The sequence below is a fragment of the Pelodiscus sinensis genome, chromosome 25 (assembly GCF_052426305.1).
Source record: "Pelodiscus sinensis isolate ZL-2025 chromosome 25, ASM5242630v1, whole genome shotgun sequence".
Lineage (NCBI taxonomy): Eukaryota > Metazoa > Chordata > Testudines > Trionychidae > Pelodiscus > Pelodiscus sinensis.
In genome coordinates, this window is record NC_143076.1 from 20,577,573 (window position 1) to 20,585,787 (window position 8,215).

The 8,215-nt window shown below is 64.2% G+C and overlaps 1 protein-coding gene across 1 annotated transcript in view; it reads right to left on the minus strand.

The window, feature by feature from the left end:
* The window catches only part of DSCAML1 (DS cell adhesion molecule like 1), a 258,686-nt gene extending 257,614 nt beyond the window's left edge, over nucleotides 1-1,072 (minus strand). The window contains exon 1 of the mRNA XM_075909312.2: nucleotides 944-1,072. The gene's annotated coding sequence lies outside the window, so the exon portion shown is untranslated. The remainder of the gene's footprint in view (nucleotides 1-943) is intronic.
* Nucleotides 1,073-8,215: the final 7,143 nt, after the last annotated feature.

An 8,215-nucleotide genomic window follows, 5' to 3' on the forward strand; every position in this document is an offset into this window, starting at 1 on the left:
AGGTCTCAGCCAGCCTTTGGCAGGGCACGCGAGGCTCTGCGGGTCAGAGTGGAAGCGTAGCACCCGGGCCTGGCCCGGCTCTAGCAAACAGGCCACTCGCCGGGAGCGGATCCGGCAGAGGTCGGGCTCTGGGGTCCCGCTGCAGAGACGTTGGGCGAAGGGCAGGAATTGCGGCATAAACTCCTCCGCGCTCATTTGGGGTCCGGGTTATTTCCATCCCTCTGAGCCCCAGGCCCTTGCCCTCTGGCGCGAGCGGCCTTGTGGGCCAAGGGCCTAGCCAGGGGCTCCGGAGCTCAGCGGCCTGGCGAAAGGCTCGGGCGCTTGTGGCCGTGCAGTGGCTGAGAGCGGTCGCAGTCCGACAGACGCGGTCTGGCCCACTGGCCGGGGTCTTCAGTCCGGCCGGTGCCCCGTGCCCTGTGCCACAAGGGCACTCTGGGAAGCCGCGGCAGGCTGGGGGCAGGCTAGTGGGACCATTGCCCGGGCTGCAGCTGTTCTGCAGATAAGCACAGCCTCTCCATTTCCCTTCCCCCCAGCCTCACCCCCCTCGGCTACATCTGAGAGGGCAAGGAGAGCCAGGCAGCGTCTGCAAAAGGTCTGCCAGCCGCCATTCAGCTGCTCGTGCCAGGCACATGCTGGCGCGGGCGCATGGCTCTGGGGGGGAAGAGAGGTGCCCCCCCCAAGCTGCAAGCCTGAGGCAGGCATAGAATTTGCAGGACTTGCACTTGGCTCTGAATGGTCCTACGGTTGCAGCTACATTCCCACAGCCCCCACCAAGCCCGTGATCCCAATTCCCCCCGTTGCTGGGCCCAGCCCAGCCTGCGACGACTCCTCCTTTGCAGCAGCCCCACTGGCACCCTGCTTGACGTGCTGCTGAGCCGGGTTGTCTGGTGCAGGGCACATGGAGAGAGGCTGGGGGCTCGGAGAGATGAGCCCAGCCACCGACCTGCTGGGGGACCTCGGGACTCCGCCGTCCTGTGTGTCCCTTCCCCCGCACCGTGGGGTGAGGAGTCCTCAGCAGCACCGGCCAGTCTGCCCCAGCCAGGACAACACCACAAGGCAGGAGAAGCCAGGAACCTTGCCCTGTCCCCGCCCAATGCTGCAATAAAGTGGCCATGCTACAGGTGCGGCTACTTGCCGGCCTCCGCCAGATTTAAAGAGCCAGCGCCTAGCTAAGGGTGCTGGGAGAAAAGCTTCAAGCATTGGGCACTAAGCCCCTAAGGATCTGTGGAGCCTGGGCCTCGGTCACCCTGCCATGAAACAGCGCGGCCAGGGAGGCAGTTGCGCGGGGCGGAGACGTGCCTATGACTCGGGTTCAGTGTGGCTCAGGGCGGGTGCAGCATTAGAACTGGATCCCAGACGAGCGTCGCTCCTGCCCTGCTCCGCCCCAGAGATGGCTGCATTTCAGGAGCAGGTAAAACGAGCCGCCCGGCTGTGTGCCAAGTGCTTTGTTGGGTCCCCTCGGGGTCCAGTGGGAGACCAGACGTGGACACTCGGCTCGTGGTGCAAAGGGACCAGGCTCGCTAAATAAACCCACCTACTGGTGCGCTGTGCGGTGCGCACGGGCTGCTCGGAGAGGGGCCGCGCACAGGGCCTGGTGCCCGGGAAAGGACAGGTGCTCTCCGGCTCCAAACGCTCCGTGCGGCTCCCCTCAGCTCAGCCCAGAGAAACCTTTCCAGGAAATCAGCCAGTTCCGTGCCTCCCCCTAGTGTTGAGCATGGCAGCAGAGAGGAGCCTGGACCAGACCAGGCAGGTTGGCCGTAGATTAGCACCAGGAGCCAGAGAGGCCGTGCCTTGTGTCTAGCAGCACCTCGCCCCCTGGCCCCTCTGCCCTACAGCAAAGGACGGGGAGTCCGAAAGCTTCCGTCACACGTGACTCAGGACCAGTCTGTGGGGGTCCCCAGATCTTCCCTACCGAGGAGCGAGGGGCTCTGCATTGGGGGGCCATGGCCCTTAGGCGATACCTAGGCCGCTCCTGGGGTATCTTGTTCCCGTGCCGGGCGGGTGGCCAGGGCCGGCGCTGCACTTGATATATGGGTTTAAGTTCGTCTGTCCCACGGACTTTCCACTTTGCAGCAGGCAAAGGACGTTTAACCCACCCAGCTGTGCTCACCGTACAGCTGCGTTTTCCTACTGCCCTGGTCCCAGACGCTTCGCGCGGACATGTGAGACACGGCGCCGCGTAGACAAGGGGGAAGAATCTTTCGGGCTTGGAGCCTAGAGCCAGAGACGGGGGCCAACTGCCCAAGAGCCCAGCACCGCGCCAGCCGAGAGCCTCTGAGAAGGGGCCAGGTGTCCGGGCGCAGAACCGGGGACGAAGGGCGGGATTCTCCGAAGGGCCTGTGTGAGTTAGGGGCATGACCCCCAGGGACTTTCAACGAGGCCCGTGCCCCAGCGTCCCGTGGGCGCCCTGAGCCTGGGGGTGATTGGAAGTGAGAGGGGAGCTGCTGCCGATGCCGGTGGTCCTGCTTTGACGAGGTGGGAGGGAAGTCGAAGGAAGAGTGATCTCCCTTCCACTTCCCGCAGCGTGCGCAGCACCTACAGCCGAGTGAAGGGTTTGGCTCAGTAATTTCTGCGCCCTGAGAGCGTCTGTGTAGAGTAGAATTTGATTTCCTTGCTGTCCGCCTGCCGAATGAGAGCAACACGGGTATTTCTTCTGCTTCTCTTGCCACTGCCAAGAGTTCCTGTTGTAATAAAACCCGCCGGCGCTTTTACATCACAGCTGAGCCCGCGTTGAACCCAACCCTTTATTCACGTCACTCAAATCTCCCCTGCACTATAACTGGTCCCCTGCCCCAGCAGCGTCCCCAGGCCAGTCCGAGACAGACCACGTGACGCAATGGCAGCAGGGCAGCGCTGGGTTCCACAAACAGGGCAGAGGTGCCTGGAAGAGCCTCCCAGAAGGGAGAGATGCTCCAGTTGTCCAAGTGGTGTTAGTTACCCAATCGCCTTTATGCCACAGGGCAGTTTGGGAAGATGAATGGCTCGGGAGCGTGGGGAAAATCCCAAGGGGCTGCTTGGTGTAGAAAAACTTTCCTCTCCCGCCAAGGTTAAAATACAACTGAAAATGGTGGGTGGGTGGGTGTGTGTGTGTGTGGCTGTGTGTGTGTGTGTGTGTGTGGGTGTGTGTGTGGGGGGGGGTGGGGGGGTGGCCGGCCCAGTGTTAACCAAGGGGCTTTAGGGGCCTCTGCACCTGCTATTTTTGGCTAATTATTCAAGATTATACCTCAATTGCCTCATCTAATGGATGCACTTGATTAGCTGCAGGATCTGGGAGCAGCCAAGGTGCCCCAGGAGACCGATAGCTAGGGAGGGCCTAGAGAAGAGGCCAGGATCTTGCAGGGTCAGACCCCTTCCTTGCCCATCTCTCCTTTCTCCATTCTCTCTGCGTCTCTTCCTCAGTTTCTTCCACTTCCTTTCCCCCATTTTCCCCCTGAATCTCCCCTCCTTTTCTCTCTGTCTCCTCTTCTCTCCTTACCCCTCCCCGGCCCGTCTCTCGCCCTTTGCTCCCCGCTCTGACCTTCCTGCTGGGCCCCAGCAGGCGTCGGGGTCTTCCCCCTTGCTTCTCCTGTGTGCCCCGGCGCCGTGAGGGCCAGAAGGGATTAGGGCGCCCTGTGGCCTTGTCCCCCCTAGAAGTAGCTGGCTCCAGTCAGGAGGCTGCCCTGATGAGTCTGTGGCCGATGACAAGCTGGTTCGGCCCATGTGTCCCGGCCTCGCGGCCCCGCCCTGCGGCTCCTGGACAGCACCTCGAGTGTGCGCTGAGAGGCTGCCCTGTCGCCCCCAGGCTGCCGTGCCCTTCGCCCAGGGCACTCTGCCTCGCATACTCGGCAGGGCAGGCGCCTTCTCTGCTGCTCACAAAGCACCCGGCTCGCCCGGCGCATGGCTGGACGACAGCCCTGGAGCCTGGGGGCGGGGGCAGCCCCCGAGCGTGACTGATGCAGGCGGCGGGCAGCTCCCATTCCCGGGAGGCCAGCCCCTCCGTTCCTGTCCCCTGCAGCCTGGGCACACGGTTGACTGAAACCCGGCATGCAGCCTTGCCCGGCACAGCTCCGGCCTGCCACCTGCCTGCACCTGTGCAGCCTGCGCACCTCCCTCGGCCCTCTGCGACTGGCTGTGCTGCACCCCCGCCCGGAGCAACCCCGGCCCGGCCTGGGAGAGGGAGGGAGCCAGGCGCCGAGTTCCCAGCGCTGCCCCTGCGCCAGAGGGGTTTAGAGCAGCCCGAGGGTTGCTCTGGATCCGGGCTCTGCCAGCTGGGCACAGTGCACTCTGGCCATGCCTCCCGCACTGCAGGATGGCTGCCAAAGGAGCCGGCGATACCCCTGCTCGGGGCCAGCCCCTCTGGGGAGGGGGCTCTGTGCCTGCTCCCTTTGGCCTGCCCCAGTCGTGTGCTGCTGCCCCCGAGTGCTGCAGGCAGACGAGAGTGGCCCTGCGTGCCCCGGGGAGGAAGGAGCCGAGCCCGTGGGAGCTGCTGTCACGCCCGGGACGGGGGTTCTGCCCCACGCCCCCCAGGGCCATGAATCAACAGGCCACCAGGGCGGGAACGGGGGTATTTTCCCTCCCTGCGCCCCGCTCAGCGATTCCTTCCTGGGGAGTTAGGGCAGCTGCTCGCACTCCGCTGGCAGCCTGGTCTCTTCGCCCCCCAGGCAGGGCTACAGCAGCCCCCTGCCCTGGGGGCACCGGGCCGGCAGCCTGTCATGGGCTAGGACCTCGGTAAGCACCTTAGGGTATGTCTACACTCCCACCCTAGTTCGAACTATGGTGGTAATGTAGGCAACCGGAGTTGCAAATGAAGCCCGGGATTTGAATTTCCCGGGCTTCATTTGCATATTGCCGGGCGCCGCCATTTTTAAATGTCCGCTAGTGCGGACTCCGTGCCCGCGGCTACACGCGGCACAGAGTAGGTAGTTCGGATTAGGCTTGCTAGTCCGAATTACCATTACTCCTCGTCCTGTAGGCCAGTGCCTAGGGCAGGGGAGGGGAACCCAAGGCCCAGGGGCCACATGTGGCTCCCAGCGGGCCTGATTCCAGCCCCCGAGGCTCAGGGTTCCCCCTCCAGCATTGGGGAGCCTGGTGCTCCACCCCCACTTCTCACCTGTGTACGGCCCCCGACTGATTTTTCTGCAGGTCAGTGGCCCCCGACCCGAGAAAGGTTCCGCCCTGGGCCTCGGGGCTTAGTCCCTGGTGGGTTCTACGGCTCCTGACTTAGCTGGGTGACCTCGACCTCGCGCCTCCCCGTGCCCCGTGGAGCCGCATGGGCCTGTGCAGCCTCAGGCGCCGTGGCCGGACGGTGACACGGGAGCGGGTCTAGTCCCCGTGGCTGCATCGCCCAGGCGCTGCCTCCAGCAGGAGATGGGGCCAATGGGCTCTCCCAGCAACTGGGGAATTATTTCCCCGCCCCTGGAGGAAAAAACGCTGCTTGTAGCTTCCAGGAGCAGGGACAGAAATGGCCAGTAGCGGGGGCCTGTCTCGGGGGCCCGGCCTAATCTCCGGCGTGAGCGGCCAGAGCGCTGCAGCCCCCAACCAGCCGCATGGACACAATCCAGGGACGCTCCCGGGGGCCTGTCCGGCCGCTCCGTCCAGCAGCGAGCGCTGGCTCCGGGCCCAGGGAGACAGGCGCTGCGGAGAGCCTGTAGCTCTGCCGACGTCAGCCCGGGGGTTACCGTCTTCCTTGCCGCCTCAGGCGCGCCGGGCTGGCTCTGCACGGGAGCGGTCGCTGCGAGGGCTCCGCAGCTCTGGCGACTCCCGGCAGCCTCTGGAGGAGCAGCGGCATGGAGCCAGGCCTGAGGCAGACCCCGGACTGTGAGGACAGGCTGCGTGCAGCTGGGGGAGGGGGGCAGCCTCGCACTGCCCCCCACACAGTCCTCCATGCGCGCCCTGGCCCCCCACCTCCATAGCGTAGGCAGGAGACCCCTGGCCCCGTCTTGAAGGGCTTAGTTAGGTTTCTCCCAGTTGAATGCTAAGAAGAGGCGGCCGGGGAGTTTAACCTCTGCCCCAGCCAGCTGCTGCCCCATAGCTGCCAGGTCGCAGCCTCCAGGTGCTGGCAGCTGGGCGCCCCCTCCCCCAACCCGGCCTGGCGGGGGGCCCTCTAAGTGCTCTCACGCCCCTTCCCAGGGTGTTGGCTCAGGCCGCTGGGCACGTGTGCACACGGTGCAGCCTAATGCTGTTAATGCCATCTGGTGCCCAGACAGAGATCCCTGCTTAGGGAATCCAGACGCGGCTTTTTGTGCCTGTTAATCTGCGCTGTGAGCCACGGGGGGCTCAGGGAATGGGCCGCTCCCATCTGTGTGACCCTCCTTGTGAGTGTGCCTGAGGGACACGCTCGGGGCGAGGGGCTGACCGGGCACGTGCCCTTGCACGGCCCCTGGAGGCTGCTGGGACGCACGGGGCGGGGGGCGTGGCGTGTAACCACGAGGGTTAGCCAGTGAGCCCAGGCTCAGCGGTTATCGGTGTACAGGGGTGCACGTTCACATCCCTGGGCTGTGCCCTTCCACGCCCCGCCCCTCCCCCCCACGGCACCCCTTCTCCCAAGCCCCGCCCCCACAGGATGTGCCGCTGGCCTGCTAGGCGGATTTAAGGACCAGTAGTGGCCCGGAGCTCCATTGACTTTGCTCCATTGACTCCCGCGCGGGTCTCAATCTCACCCCCCCTGGGCAGGGCCGGATTAAGGGGGGGCTAGCCGGGCAGCTGCCTGGGGCACCAACCTATGGGGGTGCCTGATGGCAGCTGTAAGGGTGCACAGCGCCCTGATAGCTGCCATCAGGCGCTGCGTGCCCGGCTCCCGGATCACGGGCTGCAGCAGCTCCCAGTGGCCACCCTGCAGTGGCTGCCCGGGGCGGGGGCCACGTTAACCCCCCGCAGCGCTGGCCAGCAGCGCCCCTCCCCCTGCGGCCGCAGGGCCCTGCACGGCCACCCCGGGCTGCACACCAGCGGCATTAGCCGGGCTGGGCCGGACCGTGCCGGGCCGGGCACATGCATCCTGCTGCCACCACCAGCTCCACGCGCCCTCCCCCATGTGCCGGTCGGAGGCAGGGCCGCTCATGCACCCTCCCCCAGCCCGGCGTGCAATGAAACTGTCTGCCCGGGGCACCGAAATGGCTCAGTCCGGCCCTGCCCCCCGAGCTCAGGCCATGTGTGGGGGGGTGACATTGTTCCCCTTGCTGAGCACCTGGAGCGTGCTGCCTCCTCTCCCATTGCCGGAGCGGTTTCAGCCAGGCCAGCCCCCCATGGATCAGTCTGGCCTGGGCTCTGCACACGCCAGGGGGTTTACACTGAGTAAGAGTTAAGGGATCTCTCCCACCCCCTGCCAGCTGCACCTGGGAGCGTCCCATGGGCCTTCCCCTCCCTCCCTGGCTTGCTGGCTGGAGTGACTCGTTCCCCAGCCCAGGGCTTAGCCCTGCGGGGCAGCGGCGACGGGCTGCGGAGCATTGGCACAACACACGGCAGTGACCCTGCTAGCCCTGGTTGCTTTGTATCCAGCGTGGCAGCCTGTACATTGAATTATTGACTCAGGTGCTGCCAGCGTGGCGGCAGCCTTGGCGAGATCTCTTCATGAGAAGATCACAGATCACAGCCCCACAGGTAACTGAGTCAAACTGGGTCACTGGGGGGAGGCCACATGCCAAAAATGCCCCCGTGGACAATCCAGCGCGTGCCTGAGGCGTGGCACGTTAGACAAACCTCGCCACGCCTCCTGGTCAAAGACGGCAGAGCCGGAGGGATCAGAGCCCAGGTCAAACCAAGCCCCTGGTACAAGCAAGAGAGAAAACGTGTTTTTAACCTAGGACAAGAAGCAACGAGCTTAAATTGCAGTTTAGGTTGGACCTTAGGAGGAACTTCCAAACTGTCACACTTGTTACGCACTGGAATCAAGTGCCCAGGAGGCCGTGAATGAGGGAGATTCAAGTGCAGGTTGGGCAAACAGCTCTCAGGGTTGGTCTAGACCAGTGTTTCTGAAGCGTTTTGTGGGAACACTCAGGCTACGTCTGCACAACGAGTTTTCTTGGCAAAAAATATGCTAATGAGGGACTCATTTGCATGAGTCGCAATGTCATTTGCATATTTTCTGCCAATGCGTTTTTTCGCTAGGGTTTTTGTGCAAAAACAAGCAGTGTAGTGTAGACGTAGCCTCAGAGAGGCACTTTAACGGGCCGCCCCGCATGTTTACTTACTGGCACCGTGGCCACGGAGCCTCGCGGCTGCCATTGGCTCCCTTTCGCTC